The sequence below is a fragment of the Petaurus breviceps genome, unplaced genomic scaffold (genome assembly GCF_028583685.1).
Source record: "Petaurus breviceps papuanus isolate PSGF00001 unplaced genomic scaffold, PetGlider_PUasm1.0 38, whole genome shotgun sequence".
Classification (NCBI taxonomy): domain Eukaryota; kingdom Metazoa; phylum Chordata; class Mammalia; order Diprotodontia; family Petauridae; genus Petaurus; species Petaurus breviceps.
This window is the reverse complement of record NW_027186304.1, coordinates 78,487,458-78,507,701: the sequence shown is the minus strand read 5'-3', so window position 1 is coordinate 78,507,701 and position 20,244 is coordinate 78,487,458. Positions and strand designations below refer to the sequence as shown.

At 37.6% G+C, this 20,244-nt stretch overlaps 1 protein-coding gene and 2 pseudogenes across 4 annotated transcripts in view; all 3 read left to right on the top strand.

Moving 5' to 3' along the window:
• Positions 1-20,244, top strand: part of CPA6 (carboxypeptidase A6) — a 378,150-nt gene that overhangs the window by 188,175 nt on the left and 169,731 nt on the right. The window lies entirely within an intron of this gene.
• Positions 15,585-19,139, top strand: LOC138170149 (DNA topoisomerase I, mitochondrial pseudogene; annotated as a pseudogene).
• Positions 17,665-19,139, top strand: LOC138170148 (DNA topoisomerase I, mitochondrial pseudogene; annotated as a pseudogene).

The following is a 20,244-nucleotide window of genomic DNA, read 5'->3' as shown; positions in this document are numbered from 1 at the left end:
GTTCTCAATTGCATGTACACGGGCCTATTAATCCCTTATTAGGAAGATGATGGGCCTTGGTTATAGCCCAGATTTTGAGGAAGAAAGACAGAGGTGATGTTTTCATGACTTTGAGGGAATAACATCCTTTTTCTAAAAGATCAAGGGGAAAGACTTACTTATAGGCTTTAAGTTAAGAGACCATGGCAGTACTTCCTTTTCCTTGAGAAAGAGAGCTAGGGATTTTAGATGAGGCAGATGCTAGAAGGCCACAGCCCCAGGAGATGCTAAGTGTCTCCTCTGCCTTGCCACCCTCCACCACACCCTGTTGAGAGCAGGGACTATTTTTTGTCTGTCTTTGTTTCCCTAGCATTCAGCACAGAGCCTACATATAGCAAGTGCTTAATAAATGCTTGTTATTTTTGACAATTATATTTCAACAAGCAAAAAATATAAAACCAACAGCCCTAGGGAACAGTACAATGACGTTCCTAGAAGACATTAGCAGCATGGTAGTGTTGGAAGCATGAGCTCCCCCTCCATCTCAGCTATATTTGAGTGTGTGTCTGCATGTGTTTGTGCTTGAGTGTGCATACCCACACATACATATGATATACACATGCACATAACACATATTTACATATATAACACACACATGTATGTATATGTATACTTATCTATATACAAGTGTGTGCACATGTGCACGTAAATGTGATTCGGGCATGTCATGTACATGTCATGTACATATATTCCTGATATGAGTACCTACCTATGCATGTACTCTGACTGCGTACATTCTTCATGTGTATGTTTCTTTATACATATTCCCTATATATGTCTACTCTTCCTACCAGTGCTCTGTATGTTTGTGGGAAAGTGCACCCCAGATTTTTGAGGAAATCTTTTATCGTCATCTTTCTTATTATGCCATTCCATGAAATGTCTTTTCTTTGAACTAACTGTATCCTCTGACTGAATACTAAAGGTAAATGTGTCTTTGGGAGTTTATGAACTGTTTCAAGGGGATATGGTTCTACAGAGTACCTTAAATTGAGGGTAGTCATCTGATGGGGGACCCACCCTGAAAGTTAGGATGGCTCCCCACCAAGGATTATATATATAATATAATAGTTGATTTTATAGAAACAATATACGTGGCAGTGACCAATAATGAACTACAGCTGCCTCAAAACTATTTTTAGTCTTTCAGAAGAGTGAATGTTTGAAAAAGAACGGTCTTCTTCTCACCATGGAATTTCAATCTTTCTGTTTCTAAACACACCTAATTTGTCTACTGCCAAAAATCTGTATGTAATAATAAATGAGTATGTCTCGTTCTAGCTCTGATTAACATAATATCAGGAAGATGTGAGTTCAAATATAGCTCAGAAACGTGCTAGTTGTGTGATCCTGAACAAATCAGTGAACCTCTGTCTGCCTCAATTTCCTCATCCATAAGACGAGAATCATAAGAGCACATACATCCCAGGGTCATTATAGGAATCAAATGAGATATTTGTAAAGTGCATAGCACAGAGCCTGGCACATAGTTAATGGCTAATAAATGCTGGTTCCCTTCCCCTTTTAATACTCTAGAAGAAAAATCCTGAAAATATCCCCTTGTATTAATCAGCAGACTGCTCACTAGTTACTTTTACCTGGCTGACTCTAGTTGACCAATAAAGTTAGCAAAGTCATGGAGTTCACATATAGCTCATCTTTCTCTGGTGCTTTAAGATTTGCAAAGTGCCTTCTTCACAAAACCCTTTGAGGTAAAGGGGAGCGTGTATTATCCCCATTTTACAAATGAGGATCTTGAAAAAGTCACTTGTCTAAGGTCACCAAACCAGTAAAATGGCAGAACTGAGACTTAGGAGGAAATGTATAATGTCTTCTTTAATTATGAAACCTTCAAATTATTCATCTAATCTCAAATATTATTTCATATTCAAAAGACTCCTTTATACAATAGGGAAATTTAAATATTCACCTTTTGCATAAGGGTCTATCCCTTAGTCCATCTTTCAGAAATGTCCTACCCTCTCTATCTTGGAGTGAGCCATCCTTTCCTAGGTCTACAGAAACTGAAGGGAAGAGAACAGTAACTGTGACTAAGCCTTTACAGTAAGTTTTCCTCTGTCCTCTCTCTCCCTAAGCCCTCTCCCCAAAATTTGGTCATACTCCACTTTGAAATTCCCAGGAGCCTTTGAAGCTATTTCTCAGTAAAGCCTTGTTCATTAGCAAGTTGATTATCTAATTCTCCTAAAGCCCTTTGATGATGGGAAATGCTATGTTGTCTAGAATAATTTGCCCTTGTGATGTTGTTTTAATACTTTTTTAAAAAAAAACTTCAAAATGAAAATTTTCAATATGCTAAACCAAAATGTGTAAAGCATGACAGAGTCAACACTATTAACTTTAGCTGTCATACCTTCAGGCTCTGTGCAAGAATTCTCTGGTAACAACATGACATTCCAACAGCTGTCCCTAGCCTACAGTTGACTTCATGTAACTCATGACATTAAAAAATAAGGCATACTTTCAGGCTGAGCCAAATAGAAAGTTCAAAAGGTAAGAAACACTCAACACTCTGAATGAACAAAATGCTCTGACTCCTTTTTGAGAATAGTTTTTAATTTCAGTTAATATTTTTGAGCTGCCCATTCATGATAGCAGCTGTCTTTTAAAAATACAGAGCTATTTTAACCGCATTGTTGAAGACCCTGCTGGGGTGAGAGCTACAATAGAATTCCTCTCATGCTTTCATGTTAGTTTGATTATTTGGAAGAAGTTGGGTAGGGGGATTTTTTTTTGCCTTTATAAAATTTTTCTTTTTCCTTTTGGAAAAAATAGAGCTCCCTTCTTCCACTTAACCTTGTCTCTCTACTCTCACCTACCTAAAAATTCTCCTTCCCCTATCTTTTTAAAATATTTTTTTCTGAGTTGTATGCATTTATTTTTAATTAGAAATGCATTTACTAACTAACTTTCTCCCCTAACACCCTCAACCATTGAAAAGAAAAGAAAAAAACACATAGCAAATATGAGCAGTCAAGCAAAACAAATTCCTACGTTGCTCTTGCCCAAAATATATTTTTCTCATTCAATACCCTGAGTCTAGAACCTCTCTGGCAAAAACCACCCTTGTCCTTTTAAGTCATTACAGAGTATCACAGCAAGGAAAATGCTAGACTCTAAGAAGGGAAAATAGAAATATTTCCAATATCTCTTTCATAAAACAAAGAAGAAATTAGAACTTTGTCCTATCCTAGATGAAATAGTTTAGTCCTAACTTAGATTACCATTTGGAATATAGGGTTACATAGAATTAACAGAGTCTATCTTGGATTAGTACTTAAAGTTTTATCTTATCTCAAAGGACAAAAGTTATTTCTTGATTAATATTAAATATTTTAAATATCTGGTTTAGTTGGCACTATAATGATGATGCAATAGAGTACAAAAGTTGATTTCTTCAAGTTAAATAAATGCTAAGTTAATCTACTTTTTCTCAACTTTTATATTGAATTGAGTGAAAGAAGAGGAATGTGACCTATACACCAATGATTTAATCAGTGTAGGGTATTTTCAGAAGGGAAATTCTCTCTACCAGTGCAGGTTAGTAAGTAAAGCATAAACAGTTTTAGAGAATTCCCCACTGAGAAATTAAATGATTTTTTTCACAGTCACTCAGCTAGTGTATGTTTGAGGAAAGACCAGAACTCAGATCTTTCTGACTCTAAGGCCAGTCTGCTATCTATTATACCACTACTGTTCTTTCATTCATTTAGCAAGCATTTATTGAATTGTCTCAGCTACTGTGCATGATTATTTCATGCCAGGCATTGTTCCTATGGTCGTGGTATAGGAAGACAAAAATATAACAGTTCTGCCCATAATGAGCTTGTATTATACTGGGGGAGACAACATGTGCACAGAAAATAAATTCAAAATTATAGAAGAACTACTGATTTGGGGGATCAGCATATGTCTTGTGTAGGAAATGGCACTGGAGTTGAGCCTTGACTAAAGTTAGAAATTTTTCAAGGCTGAGGTGAGGAAAGAGCACGTTGCTGGCCTAAAATGATAACCAGAGAAGCTTGAATTTTATCCTAGAGGCACCACTGGAGCTACTAGGGAACCAGTACAGGTTTTTTGAACAAGGTCATCTTTTGGTCACTTTTTTAAATAAGGTCATCCCTTTGGCAGCTATTTGGAAAATGGATTGAAAAGGGGAGAGAATGGAGACAGCAAAACCAAATAAGAGGTTACTGACATTTTTCAAGCCAGGGATTATGAGGGTCTTAACTACAATGGCAGCAGCAGAAGTAGAGGTAAGGATTAAGATGTGAAAGAGATACTATGAAAGTAGAAGCAGCAAGTCTTACATTGGATATGAGGGCAATGGGAGAAAGAAAGAGTTGATGATGACTCAGTTTGTGAACTTGGATGACTGAAAGGATAATGTTAACTTCAACAGAAATATGGAATGTTGGAAGAACATTCCATACAGAATGCTGTTTGGAGGTGGGAGGGATAAGGAGCTCTGTCCTGGACATGTTTAATCTCATGACATGACATCCACTTGGAAACATCCAATAGATAGTTGACTTTGTGGAAGTGAAGCTCAGGAATAAGACAAAGCCTGAACTAAAGATCTAGGAGTAATTTGCTTGAGGATGATAGAACCAATGGAAGCTTATAAAATCATCACAAAAGAGTATAAAGAAAAAAATAAATAGAGCCCTGGAGTATATCTGTAGTTAGGGAACAGGATATGGATAGTGATATAGATTAAATTCTCTTGAAAGCTACTTTTTCACATTGATTAAAGATACTGATTTTTGTAGATGATGACCCTGACTTACTTTCTAATAGAGCATGTTTTTTCCAGTAATGAGAATTAGTTTGCACTTATTCATTTACCTTCACCTTCTGGTACCCTTAGGACTAAAGCAAAAATTTATTAGATCTAGGGCAACAATTAAGCCAAGCATTTTGATGTTAAGTAGCCCATGTGGAAATTGAACCCCTAACCATGACCTCATTAGCATTCTGTTCTAATCGGATAAACATTCTTGCCACTTCACCACCCCATTCTGGGTCTTATCTCCCTGGTACATTCATTCCATGAGAGCACAAATTGTATTTTCTGCTTTTGTATTTCTCCCTCTCCTACCACAAAACCCTGAGCATGATAGGTGTTTGAATTACTTTAAAATCTGTCTTCTGGTTGCTTCTTCTGTTCAAGTGCCTAATACAGTAAATGGAGTCATTGCCACTAACCTTTAATGTCTACTGACAGTATGAGAGAATCTTCATTTATACATACAAACTAATGCAGAGCAAAGTAAGACCCAGGAAAACAGTACACGCTCTGACAACAATAATGTAATGAAAACAACACTAAAAGGTAGCCAAATTCTAATTCACTGTGATAACCAAATTTGGCCAGAAAAAAAAAGAGATTTTGAAAGATCATTTTCCTCTTCAGAGAGGCAAGGGAGGGGCTATAGTTGTGGAATGTTTCACTCATTGCCACATATGGTTTGTGTTGCTTGGTTTTGCTGAATTGTTTTTCCTTTGTTACAAGAGAGACTTGTGGGGATAGAAATGGGACACAGTTTATCAGGATATTGTTGTGGTATAAACACAAAAGGTATCAATGAAACTTTTTAAAATTAAAATTTTAAAGATACTCTTCCCTCTCAAAATCTATTATTTCCATTTGCACAGCCTGATGTAGAGTGCCTAGTTGAGAAATAAGAGAGACACATACCTAGAGTTCTAGCATGTATTGAAGTTTGCAGGTGAAAGCTTAATAGAAATCTGTCAGAATTAATGGTGAGTTCTCCCAGCATCTTCCTCCTCCCATTATGGCCCAACTGTTTATTTCCCATTATATTCCACAGGCTGAATCATTCTCAAATACAAAGAACTTTCCATACCCTGCCTTCCCTTCATAGGTGATAAAGGAAACTGTAACTAGTTCTCATGGGAGATGCACTGGGCACAGGGGCATTATCATACCGGGGATTCTGTTCTCTGCTCTTTCTATTTTCATAGAGCACTTCTGTTCTCCTGAAATTTGTACTGCCTTGTGTTAAATCCATGGTAGAGAAACCCATTACTTAACAAAGTGGTGTGTGTGTGTGTGTGTGTGTGTGTGTGTGTGTGTAAAGGACCTGGTGTGACCCACATGAGAACCAGAGAACTGAAGAAAATTGGATTTTATCTTCCCTTGGCATCCTATCCATCTATCCTGAGGTTAGGATTTGGTTTCACCTTTTGAAAGCTCTTCAAAACAATTTGGGTGTATGGTGAAAGAATAGACATCATGAATCAGCTGGAACTGTTTACCAGGGAATTACTCTGTGAAAGATTTAATTTTGTCTTGGCTACAGCAAACAAAAGGTTCATTTGTTGGGTGACCCTTATTATCTGAGTATTTACAGGAGGTCTTTTTCAGAGTGGCACATTAGGACCCAGGCACTCTTTACAAACCCTTGCAAGAAAGAGAGGAAACCTTTGGGCCAGAGCTGAGGAATACAAATTAAATCTATATTTCCAATCAGGCCATAGCTTGTCTCAGTGGGTGACCTCTGAGATATATGAGTTTAGTTGCCCAGGAGTCAAGACTACATTAGCATCATGCAACTTAGTCAATACCAAATAATTAGCTGAGAAAAATGGTTTTCCATTCTCTCTTGGAAAAACTAATAGTGACTTGAAAAATACCCACCATGAAACTTGCATTCCCAAAGGTCTTTTTTTGGGGGGGGAAGTAATTCATCTTTGATATCCCAAAACAAAAGCACTTTTGTGAAAGTCTTTCTCTGGATTTCATCCATTAGTCATTCTATCACTGTCTATATTTCTATGATCTCTCGTACCTGGTACTAAGTTCAGGAATGCTTCCTTTGATCTAGCATGTCATCACTGAAAAAGAGGCTCTTAAAATCTTATAACAGTATAGATTTCAAAGCTATTTCTCTGTTTTGGAAATAGACATAAAGTTCTAGTTCAGGACAAGATTTTATCATGACATCTACTAACAGGTCATCAGCTTTATTTTACCCTTCTGATTCTAAATCCCATCATCTTTACAGCCTACCACTAATGACAAGTTTATATGAAGGGTTTTTAATCTGGAATCCAAGGACCTCCAAAGGGCCTGGGGATAGATTTCAGGGGTTTCATGAATTTGGATAGGAAAAAAAGTTCCTTCTATATTTTCACTAACTCCTAAACAAAATTTAGCATTTCCTTCAATTTTGAATGTCGGCAACAAACGTTCTTCTGAAAGGGATGTGGGTTTCAGCAGACTGCCAAAGGAGATCAGGACAGAAAAGATGTTAAAGTCTTGTGCTTTGGAAGGTTAGATGCTTTGTGGTAGTAGTTATAGCCTACCCAACGAGGGAGGAAGATTCTGTCCAAAACGTGTACATGATCCCCACACCTGTGTGCTCTTGCCCAGAAAGTTCACTTTAGGGTTGTGCAGATTTAGACACCCAACTTCTCTCTAATCCAGATGATGTGACTGATATCACAAAAATTCAGATAATAAATTATTTGATAGGTAATAAGGCTAAATCAAAAACCAAATCAATCAACAAGTATTTACTAAGCACCTACTAACAGGTAGGCCTTGTGCTGGGCACCGGGAATATGAATACAAAGAATGTAACAATCCCCACCCTCTAGCAGCTTTTGTTCTAACAAAAGATAGACTACATACATACACGCGTGTATGTATACACATAAAATACATGTGTACATGTGTGTACATACATGTATTTATACAAACATGTGTGTACACACAAAATAAATATAAAAACACAGGGGAGTCTAGGTGGCCCAGTGAGTAGAGCACCGGCCCTGCAGTCAGGAGGACCTGAGTTCAGATCCAGCCTCAGACACTTAACATACAAAAAAAAAAAAAAGAAGCAAAACTAGCCATGTGACCTTGGGCAAGTTACTTAACCCCAATTTCCCTAAAAAAATAAAAAAGCAAATAAATAAACATGATAAATATAAAAAGCATAACAATAAAAGGTAGTTGGGAGATAGCACAAACAGTAGTGGTATAACCAAGAATGGCTTCAGTCACTCAATAATAAGAATTTATTAATAATGGCTTCCTGTTTACCAGCCACTCTGCCAAGCACAGGGATAAAAAGAGAAAGGCACAATCATAACCCCTGACTTCGAGGAGCTCACATTTTAGAGGACAGTGTAAGAGGGGAGAAGAAGGGAAGCCTAGTCCAGCTGTGAGTGATGGCCACTGCAAAGGCACAGAGATGAGAACTGTACTGGAATGGAATGGATGAAGAACAGAGAAAAGGGGAGCTTGGCGAGACAACCGTAACAGCAAGCACTCGGGATGGCTGCTAGCACAGGTTCTTTGATCTACTTTTCTAAAGGAAAGCAACTCAAAAGGGGTTCACAGTCTTACTTTAATCAAACATATATATTGTTCACTTAGTTCAGGGAGGAAAGTTAGCACCCTGAACTTCAGAAAATACAAACAGAAATTACAAGCAGACAAAAAATACAGACAGAGAAAATAACACAATTCAGAAGACCAACAGACAGGGCTTCTAGCTGTCTGACCATTACATATATACATAGTTCATTACCAGAGAGAAAAGCACCAACATTTGGGTTTTCAAAGCCCAGGGGGCTCAACAGGATCCAGAGTCTCATCTGACCAAATCACATAAATCTTCCCATAAGTAAGCCCCAAAGCAAAACCTTACCTTAGAGTATATATAGCTTTCTCCAGGGTTAGAGGACATCACAACCTTCGTGACCCACTGCCTAATTACAAAGTAACAAAAGGTATGAGCTTTCCTGAAAAGAAAGCTTCCCCTAACTTAGCTTCTCTTGTTGGGCTCCTAGTGAGGACCATTAAGGGGCAAGGAAGATCTTCAAATTCCCTAGGCCTATTAAGGGGCAGGAAAAATCTTCAAATCCAGCCCCAAGATCTTTCATGTGCATTATATAGGCAAAAAAGCACAATCATGACCCCTGAGCTCCAGAAGCTCATATTATAGATGATAGTTTAGAAAGGGAGGAGAAGGGAAGAATATTCCAGGTATGGGGATGACCACTGCAAAGGCATAGAGATGAGAACTGTAATGGAATGTATGAAGAACAGAGAGAAGGAGAGTTTGGCTAGACAACACAGTACAGGAAGGGAAATAATGTATAATGAAATTAGAAAACAAAATTGGGATCAGGTTGTGAAGAACTTTAAAAGTCAACCCTATCAACAATGTGTACACTATCTAATATTCAGGATCATATCCTGATAAAAACTACTTATGTACAGCTTTAAAGGATAAGAGTTGTCCACTACAATGTAGGAAAATTAGTTTAAGTCAAACCTCATGATACAGTGGAAATAGTGCTGGATCTGAAGTCACAGAAGCTGGGCCACTTAATGCCTTCATGATTCTTGGTAAAAGCCATTCCTCTTTGAGCCTTCATTCCTCACCCATAAAGTCAGGAAATTGGACTAGACTCAAAGGTACTTATCAGCTCTTATTCTGCGATTCTAAGAATACATGGCAGATCTTTACTTTTAAAATTACAGTTTAGGTGCCCTATACACCAAAATATTTTTAGCAGCATTTTTTGTGGTAGCCAAGAAATGGATGCCCATACACAGTAGATGCCCATCAAATCGAAAGTGACTATACCAACTGTGTTACATTACTGTAATGGAATATTTCTGTACCACAAGTAACAATGATTTTGAGGATTTGAAAGAATTTTGAGAATACTAATGTGAACTGATGCTGAGTGAGATAAGAACCAGATAAATAGTACAAAAATGATTGTACCAAAATAAACAAAACAAAAAATTAAATATTATGTAATTATAACGATCAAACTTGGCTTGAAAACAGAATTGAGAAAATGGACCTCCCTTCTGTAGGCAATAGTGTATACACTGTCAAATATGGCTAATGTGCTAGTTTTGCTGAAAGGTTTTTTTCTTTTTTTTTTATCTTTGTAATAAGTTGGGTCCTGGGGAAGGAATATATTTGGAAATTACTTGATATGAAAGACAAAAGACCAATGAAAACAAGAGTATTTAAAATTAAAATATCCTTTGGTGGAAAGAGCAATGAATTTAGTATCAAAAGACCTGAGTTCAAGACCCTAGCTCAAACACTAAGCTACTTAGTCACTTAATTTCTGAGCCTTAGCTTTCTAATGTTCTTAAAAGAAGTCAATTATACTTTTTACTACCTACCTCATAATTTTTGCAAGGAAAACACTTTGTAGAGGAGAAAGTGGTCTATAAATTTAAGCTATTGTTATAACAATACATATTGCAAAAAAAGTACTGAATTATACTTTTTTAAAAATTAGTAAATTTGTGTAATTCAAAAAGAGAAGTTAATCTGTGGCTATATATCACTTCTTACAAGTCTTTCTATATTGAAAGGACATGACCTTTCCATAGATTTAACAATCACAAGGCCAGTTAGTTGACCCTTTCTTGTCATATTGTCTACTACTGGAAATTCACTGTCGTAAGAAGAAGATTTACTTTTGTAAGAGGATGCCTTCTTGATGATACTTGTAGGAGGTCAGAATGAAATAATCTCACACCTTAGGTGCAGCTCTTTATGTTCAGTACATCAAAGACCAACCCCTAGTGGGGTGATTTTTATGCCAGCTGGTCAGGTCTTATCTCAGAATAACAAAGAAGAGAAGCCTAGGCTTCAGTTGAATGGAAAAAATAAACTTTGTGATTTTGTGATGTGTAGGCTTCAGAGAATGTAAGAAGGCAAGCTAACCTTTTTAGAGAACCATAGTCCTCTTCAGTGCCCTTGCTGCCTGAGTTTTCTTAGAGCCTCCCTTTGTCTACTTCTTTGTGTGTGTGTGTGTGTGTGTGTATATATATATTTAAGTGAAGTAAAAGAATCATGTATTTGATTTAGGATTCCTTTATGCTTGCTTCATATATTATTTAAGGTGAATCTGGGTTTAGAAAACATTGTCTATGCCATGGGAGAGACAGGTAAGTCTGTCACCTAGAAAGGTCCCATCAACTCAACTGATCAATATCTACAGTTGGTAAACAGGTGCCCTAATCCTAGAGCCAGCAAGTGAGGCTCTAAGGTGATATTCCAGCATCCTAAGGGGTAACTTTTCCTCTATGTCTCTCTCCCCATTCTATTCTGCCTTATTCCACAGAGGAACTGTTTTCCCAAGCAGAACTTGGGAAAAGTCACACTTTCACTCAGCGTTTCTATTCAGATAAAAACCAAGAAAAATGAAAGTCAAAGTCAGGCTTAAAGAGAAGAAGCAATTGATCAGCTAGCATTTATTAAGAATCACCTTAACATGCCACACACCCTGGATTAGGCTTCTGGGATACAAAGACTCCTGGGAGGAGTTTATATATATAGGGGAAACAACACGTACACAAATGAGTAAATAGAAGCTATATACAAATGTATACATGTAAAGCATACATACATACATATATACACATAAAGCAAATACAAGATTATGTGGGCGGAAGAAGGTACTAGTAAATGGGGAGGTCATAATGAAAACATTATATGAGACATAGTGATTAACCAGAGTTTTGCAGGAAGCTAGGACTTCTAAGAGGCAGTGTTAAAGTCATAGTACATTCCAGGCATGGAAAACAAATTAGACAAAAACGAAGGACTAGGAGGTGCTTTGTTGGAATGTAAAGTATATGAAGGTATGTAATGTGTAATGAATCTAGAAATGTAGTCTGGAGCCAGATAGTAATGAGTTTTAAAAAGTCAAACAGAGGAATTTGGTTTTCATCCTTTAGGCAATAGTGAGCCACTGGAGATTTTTGGGCAGGGAAGTGACATGCTCAGTGTTTTAGGAATGTCTTTTGGCAACTGTATGGATTGGATCAAAGTATTCTTTCTTCCTGATTGGCGACTAGCTTCTAGTCATCCTTAACTCAATCATCCGTAAGGGGTACAATGAGACTGGAGGCAGGGATGCCTATTAGAAATAATTGGAATGAGTGGTGAGGTTGGGCCTGGAGTAGGATGGTGACCAGGTGAATAGAAAGAAGGGAATTAGGATATATGTAAGAAATCTTGTGCAGATATTTTTTTTAAACTTGGCAACTGCTTGGACATGGGGAAGAATAATGTAGAATTAAAGTTAATTCCGAGTTATACAATCTGGGTGACTTGAAGTATTGTGATGCTCTTGACCGAAAAGGGAAATGCATTATCTTGCAAGGCAAGATTATGATATAATATATAAATTCAAGACTCATCTGAATGTAGATAATAATTGAACCTGTGGGAGCTAATGAGATCACCAAGTGAGATAACACAAAAAGAAAAAAGAAGAGGGCCCAAGACATGGTCTTGAGGTATACCTGCCTCTTAGAGATAAGGTATGGATCAGGGTCCAGCAAATGGAAAAGGGAGAAGATACTACTTTGTCACAAAAAACCCACAAAGAGAACCTAGGAGGAGAAGTTGGTCATTGGTGCTAAATATTACAGAATAGTCTATCATGAGAGTGGAGAAAAAGTCATTGGATTTGGCAATTATAGAGCACCAATAACTTTAGAGAGAGAAGTTTCAGTTGAGTGATGAGGTCAAAAGCTAGATTATAAAGAGTTGAGAAGTATGTGAGAAAAGAAAAAATGGTAACAATGAATACAGACAGATTTTTTTCTAGAAATCTGGCTGTGAAAAAGAGTTAAGGGATAGATAGATAGCACAAGAGCTTGAAGAGATGGAAAGTTCAAGCTAGGGTTTTTTTAAAGATAGAGGAGACCTGGTCCTATTTGTTGGAATCAGAAAATGAATAAATAGACAAGGAAATATTAAAGATTAGAGAGAGGGAATGATTGGGGGGATGGGGTAACTGTGAGAGGAGATGGGATGACAGATGCAAGTAGAGGACTTGGCTTTGGCAAGGAAAAGGGCTACTTCTTCATCTAGAGCAAAGGAGAAAAGAATATGGTATGCTGTTAAAAGAGTTTTGAGGAAATTCATGGTAAACGTCCCCCATTGGTAAATTGATCCAAGGTCCTGTACTGAGAAAAGAGGGCAGGTGATGACACTGGAAGCTTGAAGAGAGAAGAGAAGATCTGGGAGAGCTGCTATGGGAAATGTACAAGTTACAGTTAGGATCCAGGTGAAATTAAAAAACATGATCTTTGTGGACCCAGCATAAAGCCAAGCACAAGCAGCTCTCCAGAGGACTGCTGTTATAAATGGCTCTAAGGTTCTGATCACATAGTATAGTGAACTCTCTATTTATTCAGCAATAAACTAAGGCAAAACATTCACAGAAACCAAAGTACGGCATTCACAATGATATAACATAACAACTTATCACTAAAGTGACCACATAATTTTAAACAAAAGATATCATTCAGGATACAAAGTACAAAGGTCTCCCACCCCTAGGTCACAGGGTCTTAATCTCTCAGAAAGTCTTCTGTCTTCTTGATTGGAGACTAGCTTCTAGTTATCCTTAACTCAATCATCCTTAAGGGGTACAAATTACAAAGTACGAGTCCTTCCCTCCCTAGGTCACAGTAAATCATGATCTTGTCAGTCAGAACTAAGTACCCAAGGAGAGATCTTTTCATCTTGGCTGAAGGCTGGCTACCAGATTCCATGGTTCCTCTTCCATGGTCCCAGCTGTTGCCTGAATTCACCCAACCATCACCTGGATTCACAGGCAGGCAGCTCTCAGCTCCTCATCCAGTTCCCATTCCATATTGAAGCTCACAGTGTCCAGTCCACCGCAAGTCCTTCACAGTTTCTGTTTCTGGGAAGACAAAGCTTAACAAAGCCAAAACACATTCATTCACATTGCCAGCACCATCATCGATTCACTATCTGCCTGTGAAATTGACACAGACCCACAAACAAGGTCTGAGAAACACAAAGAAGAAATACAAAGTATCACAAACACAGGACAGACAGAGTGCCTGACACCACAAGTATTCTCCTTCTCAGCTCTGCTCAGTCCTAGCTTGTGCTTTTCCTTTTATATGGTCAGTTCCTTCCTGTTCCACCCCTTCTTGTTGTATCAAAAATTTCTTCCCACCTCCAAATCACAGGCAGCGCTCAAAAAACAATTGATGAATGGAAACAAGGCACTAAGTACTGCTTTGCTTGCCATTACACCCAGTTAGCACAGCTGTTTAGTACCTCTCAGAACTCCAGGATCAGGTGACGATAAGTGGAAGAGAAAGACTGGAAGCTAATCTCGGGTTGGAGTTGGGCAAGGCTTGAGCATCAATAGGACAAGGGGGCAAAGGATTCAAGAGAAGACAGCGTAACATTGAACCAGTTCTCTATAGCATCAAGATTGATTGGCTAAGAGAGTGAAACCAGAGCAGGAGCGTTATTAGGAAAGCACTGGTGAGTGAAGGAACAAGAGGGTTAGAGAGAAATAGGATCATTATGGATGGAAAATAGGTTTAGGAATACTGGTGTAGAAGGAGAGATAGAACAGGAGATCAAATAGTGAATTTTAAGAATTCTTAATAATGGAAGTAGAAGAGTTGTGAGCAATACTGAGATTAAGAGTGTGAGCATCAACATATGTATCTGAGGTAGAAGTAAGGTATAAGTCACAAAATTTGAGAAGAATAAAAGGTAAACTTTAAAGGTTTCCTTTTAAGGTTTAACAGTGATCTTCAAAGGAATACCAACATGTACGCCAATATCCCTTAGTATAATGGAGAAGAAAACTACTGAATTCTGAGAAAGGAAGACAAATAACACGGGGAGCAGGAAATAACTGCTATGAGGATTGAAAAGCAATGATATGTATGGGGAGAATGAGTCTCAAAAGAAAAGAAGTTGCTCGGTGATGGCAATAGAGGGTCAATCTGGAAGTAGCAAAAGGGAACAAAGAGTGTGCTGACCCTTCCTCCTGATTTCAGAAGACAAAATGGTAGGCAGAACTGTATTGGCACATAGGAGGAATAGGACTGAAGTGGAAGGTACTGAAAGTGCAATAAGTTGTGGCAGCGATGGGATTGTTTTTTACTGGGACAATCAGGTATTCCATACCACTGCAATTGGAAAGTTAGAAATAGGAGTTTGCTAGCTGTACAGACAGAGCAATAAAACCTTTTGACTGGGGATCCCACCCCGAAAGTCCTGTTAATGGCAAAGGTTTGTATCAGTTCTCTTTCAAGTACTGGGAAAGAAGGAAAATTGAGCCTCTTGTTTCCAAGTTCTGCGAACAAGAGGTCTGGTATCTAACTTTGCCTCTGGGCTTTTCCTTTGAGGTAATGGTCTAGCGTCAGGAGAGACAGAGCACAATTCAGATTGCTAGAGAGGAGAAAGTCTATTTCAGGGGGGAAATCATCAATAAAGGAATAGAGAAATAAAGGTATGGTGTAGAGAGGAATAAAAATGAATATTATATTTCTTATTTCTCCTGGTATATGGAACATTTAGAGTCTATACAAAGGTCTATTTGAAGAAAATGAAGCTAATTGATACTTGCTATTTGACTTAGGAGTTTAGACTTAATCATAGATTTTTTTTTAAGCAATCGGGGTTAAGTAACTTGCTCAAGGTTACATGGACAGTTTTTCTGTGTGGGTGTTAAGTATCTGAGGCAGGAACCGATCCTGGGTCGTCCCGACTCCAGAGCTGGCACTCTTACTCACTGCGCCACCTGGCCACCCCTTAATCATAGATTTTTAAACACAATAAAGACATTGAATGATATAATCTGAGATCTAGAAGGAGCTTTCAAAATTATCTATTTTAATCTTTTCATTACAGAGGAGGAAAAAAAAGCCCAGAAAGGTAAAGTGTTTTGTTCTAGGTCAGGCATGCACAACCTGTGGCCTGTTCTAGGTAAACGGTTCCCATATGATGGTTTGTTAAACCCTCAGAGGTTCATGACAATAGTCACAATCATGCAAAGGCTTTGTGCTAAAATGTATTTAGTGGTACCTTGAGCAATAAAGAATTGCCAAATTGTGTTACAAATATATTTTCCGTGACAGCAAGTATGTGCATGTTTGTAGTATTGTAAATGGCATGTTTCTGCAGAGATTCAAAACCATCATGATCATGCACACAATGATTTTGGTTTTTGTGCAAGGATAACATCAAATTCTGACCACTTCTGACTAAACTCAATAAGTTCTGGTAGTTTCTCAACCTATCATCAAATTGTTTCTGAACTACCACAATGGTTTGGCATGCAAGCATAAACTAATATCCCACTGAAGGTCAGACTCATGTGTCTGAATACTGCTTTTCAGTTTGAACATTGCATCAGAGTAGTTACCCTGTAATCATACTACATCAGCTTTGTAATCACGTGATTAAGATGTTATAAATGTTTGCATTCTTTCCATGCAAATTTCAGCCTGTTTGAAAACCATGATCTTTGAGCATGTGCATCACAAGCCATCCTGAAACCACCAGGGACTAACACAAATACTTTACAGAAACAAAACTTCTATTGCTTCTCAATGCAGTAGTAAGGCTATTTTCTGATTTAAATTTATTAGCTTATTTTACTATTCTCTATGGTTGATTTTCAAATGAACTGGTTGACAACCATGGTCAGTCTGTCAGTAGAGTTTCTGTGAAAGTGAAGTTGGTGTGCCAGTGGTAGAAGAGAATAAAGTCATATCTGAAGAGAGTCTGTCCTTACAAAGGTTCATTTGCATATAAACATCTTTAAAAAACAAAGCAATATATGTGATTAGTTATTAATTTTCACTGATTGAGTTAGAGAGCCAAAAATAAAAAACTAATTTCCATCTCTTAACAAAACAGCTTATAAAATTCTTCTCCCATTTTCAAGCACACATCTGTATGAGTGAGCATTTTCACTTTATTCCCAATGTAAATCAGTATACAGAAATAAGCTCAATGCAGAACCAGATTCAAGTCTTGTGTTAAGTGAAATATTTGCAAGTCTTTTTTTAATTAAAAAAGTCCAACATCAAAATTAAATTTATGTATTAATGTTAAATATCTTCCAACTTATAATTTACTTCCTTAGAAATGTTATTTATAGAGTTATTAGTTAATGAACAGTGTTCCAAGAAAAAGGAGAAGAAAAAAGATTAAGAAATGAAGAAAACCCCAAAGGAGGAAAATGAAAAGGGAAAAAAGAAAAGGCAGGAAGAAGAAAATAAATGGAAATGATGGCAAGAAGAAAAAAGTGAAGATGGTGTGAAATGGAAACAATTGGAACATAAGGGGCCATACTTTGCACCCTTATATGAATCACTTCCAGATGAAGTTCACTTCTTTTGTGATGGAAAAGCTATGAAGTTGAGTTTAGCAACTGAAGAGATTGCGACCTTTTATGGGAAAATGTTGGATCATGAATATACAACAAAGGAAGTTTTTCAAAATAACTTCTTCAATGACTGGCCAAAGGAAATGAATATGGAGGAGAAAAAGATAATGAAGTATCTGGACAAGTGTGACTTCACAGAGATCCACAAGTACTTTGTTGACAAAAATGAAGCCCGAAAAGCTTTGCCAAAGGAGGAGAAACAGGGGCAGCCAGGTAGCACAGTGAGTAAGAGCACCAGCCCCAGTGTCAGGATGACCTGGGGATCGAATCCAGGCTCAGACACTTAGCACCACACCCAGAAATAACTGGCCCGTATAACCTTGAGCAAGTTACTTAACCCCAATTGCTTTAAAAAAAAAAAGAGGAGAAACAGAAGCTAAAAGAAGAGGCAGAAAGACTTCAGGAAGAGTTTGGCTACTGTATATTAGATGCCCACAGAGAAAAAATAGGCAATTTCAAGACTGAGCCACCAGGGTTGTTTCATGGTCGTGGGGACCATCCAAAGATGGGGATGTTGAAGAAAAGATGTAATCTAATGCCAGAAGATGTAATCATAAACTGCAGCAGGGACTCTAAAATACCAGAGCTACCTCAGGTCACAAATGGAAAGAAGTACACTTTGACAATACAGTCACTTGGCTAGCATCGTGGACTGAAAACATCCAGAATTCCATTAAGTACATCATGTTGAACCCCAGCTCAAAGCTTAAGGGGGAGAAGAACTGGCAGAAATATGAAGTTGCTTGACGTCTGAAGGGGATAGTAGACAAAATCTGTTTTCAGTACTGTTTTGACTGGAAATCAAGGGAAATGAAAAAATGACAAAGAGCTGTGGCCCTTTATTTCATTGATAATCTAGCCCTGAGAGCTGGTAACGAAAAAGAAGAAGGAGAGATGGCAGACACTGTAGGCTGCTGCTCTCTTCATGTTGAACACATACAGTTACTCCAGGAGTTGGCTGGGCAGGAACATGTTGTTGAATTTGACTTCCTGGGAAAGGACTCTATCAGATACTACAACAAAGTGCCTGTTGAAAAGCCAGTATTTAAGAATTTGCAGCTCTTCATGGAGAACAAGGACCCAGGGGATGATCTGTTTGATGGACTTAATATATCAACCTTGAACAAACATCTTCAGGACCTGATGGATGGATTGACAGCCAAGGTGTTCAGGACTTACAATGCATCCATCACACTGCAGGAACAACTGAAAGCACTGGCCAATGCTGAAGACAATATAGCAGCTAAAATTTTGTCCTACAACTGAGCAAACAGAGCAGTAGCCATTTTATGCAACCACCAGCAGGCAACTCCTCAGACTTTGGGAATTCCATGTAAAATCTCCAGACAAAGATTGATGCTAAAAAGGAGCAACTAACAATGGCAAAACAGGAGCTAAAGAGAGCAAAAGCTGATTCCAAAACGAGAAAGGATGTCAAGTCCAAGAGTAATGTGGACAAGAAGAAAAAACTACTGGCCAGGTTTGAAGAACAGCTCATGAAGCTGTGCACCCAAGCCACAGACAAAGAAAAAAATAATCAGGTTGCCCTGGCTACCTCCAAACTCAACTACTTGGATCCCAGGATTAGTGTCACCTGGTGTAAGAAGTTTGGAGTGCCAGTGGAGAAGATTTATAACAAAACCCAGAGGGAGAAGTTTGCCTGGGCAACTGATATGGCAGATGAAGAGTTTGAGTTCTAAGCTAGTATTTCTGTATCTATTTTTGAATCATTGAGGTTTTCAATTATTAAACAACATTTAGAGGAATTTTGTACAATGAAGTATTTTACTAAAGATGTATTTGGTTTTGCAGAAAAAAAGAAATGTTATTTATAACTCTAAATGTATAAAATCAAGAAATATAAAATAAAGACTTACAGATAATAGTAAGCATATGAGGTCTTCATGTATTACTTTCAATTCTTATAGAATTTCCTACATATAATGTTCATAATTATTTTATAATTAGAGCATTATAATTTTATATTTAAAGTAGTCATAATTACAGGTTGAATAAAATTTGGTTTAAAATGGCAATTACATAATTTATTTTTAATTTGGAACTTTTTGGCAAAATTGATCATTGTAATTATCATAAACAATGAAGAAATCTAAAAGAATATTATGGGTAGTATATTATTAAATCATTGTGGGGGCTCATAACACATTTTGTTGTTGTTGGAGGATCCACAGAACAAAAAAAAAAATGGTGGGAACCATTGCTCTAGGTCACACACTTCAATAGTGGCAGAGATTGGACTAGAATTCAAGATTTCTAAAGTCTAGTCCCAGGATCTAGGTCCCACAGTGCTTTAAAATTTTAAAATTATTAAGGAAAGGCAACATGACCTATGACATCATTGGTAGACAGAATTTCTGGTTAAGTAAACTCCATCTACTAATGTAGGTCAGCAACTTTTTTGTAATTGATAGTCTTAGATGGTTGCCTTAGGCTCTCAAAATTTAAGTAACTTGCCCAGAATTAGTCAGTATGAGTCAGAGAAAAGAACTGAACCCTGATAGTCCTGGCTCTGAAGCCAGTCCTCTATCCATTAGGCTAAACTGCTAGAATTATTAACCTGGCATTTATGTGTGAGATTTATTGAAGAAGAAAAAGAATGAGTCTCACTGACACCAGTGAGAGAGATCTTTTTTTTGGTGAGACAATTGGGGTTAAGTGACTTGCCTAAGGTCACATGGTTAGTAAGTGTCAAGTGTTTGGTCAGAGGCCAAATTTGAACTCAGGTCCTCCTGACTTCAGGGCCAGTACTCTATCCATTGTGCCACCTAGCTGCCCCAAGTGAGAGAGATCTTGCTTTAATTCAGAGACAAAGTGATGAGGATTTATGTTAGCATGACGAGTAGAGAAGAAAGGATATATTCTAGAAACACTGAAAGAAAAATCAACAATATTTAGTGATATGTGAAA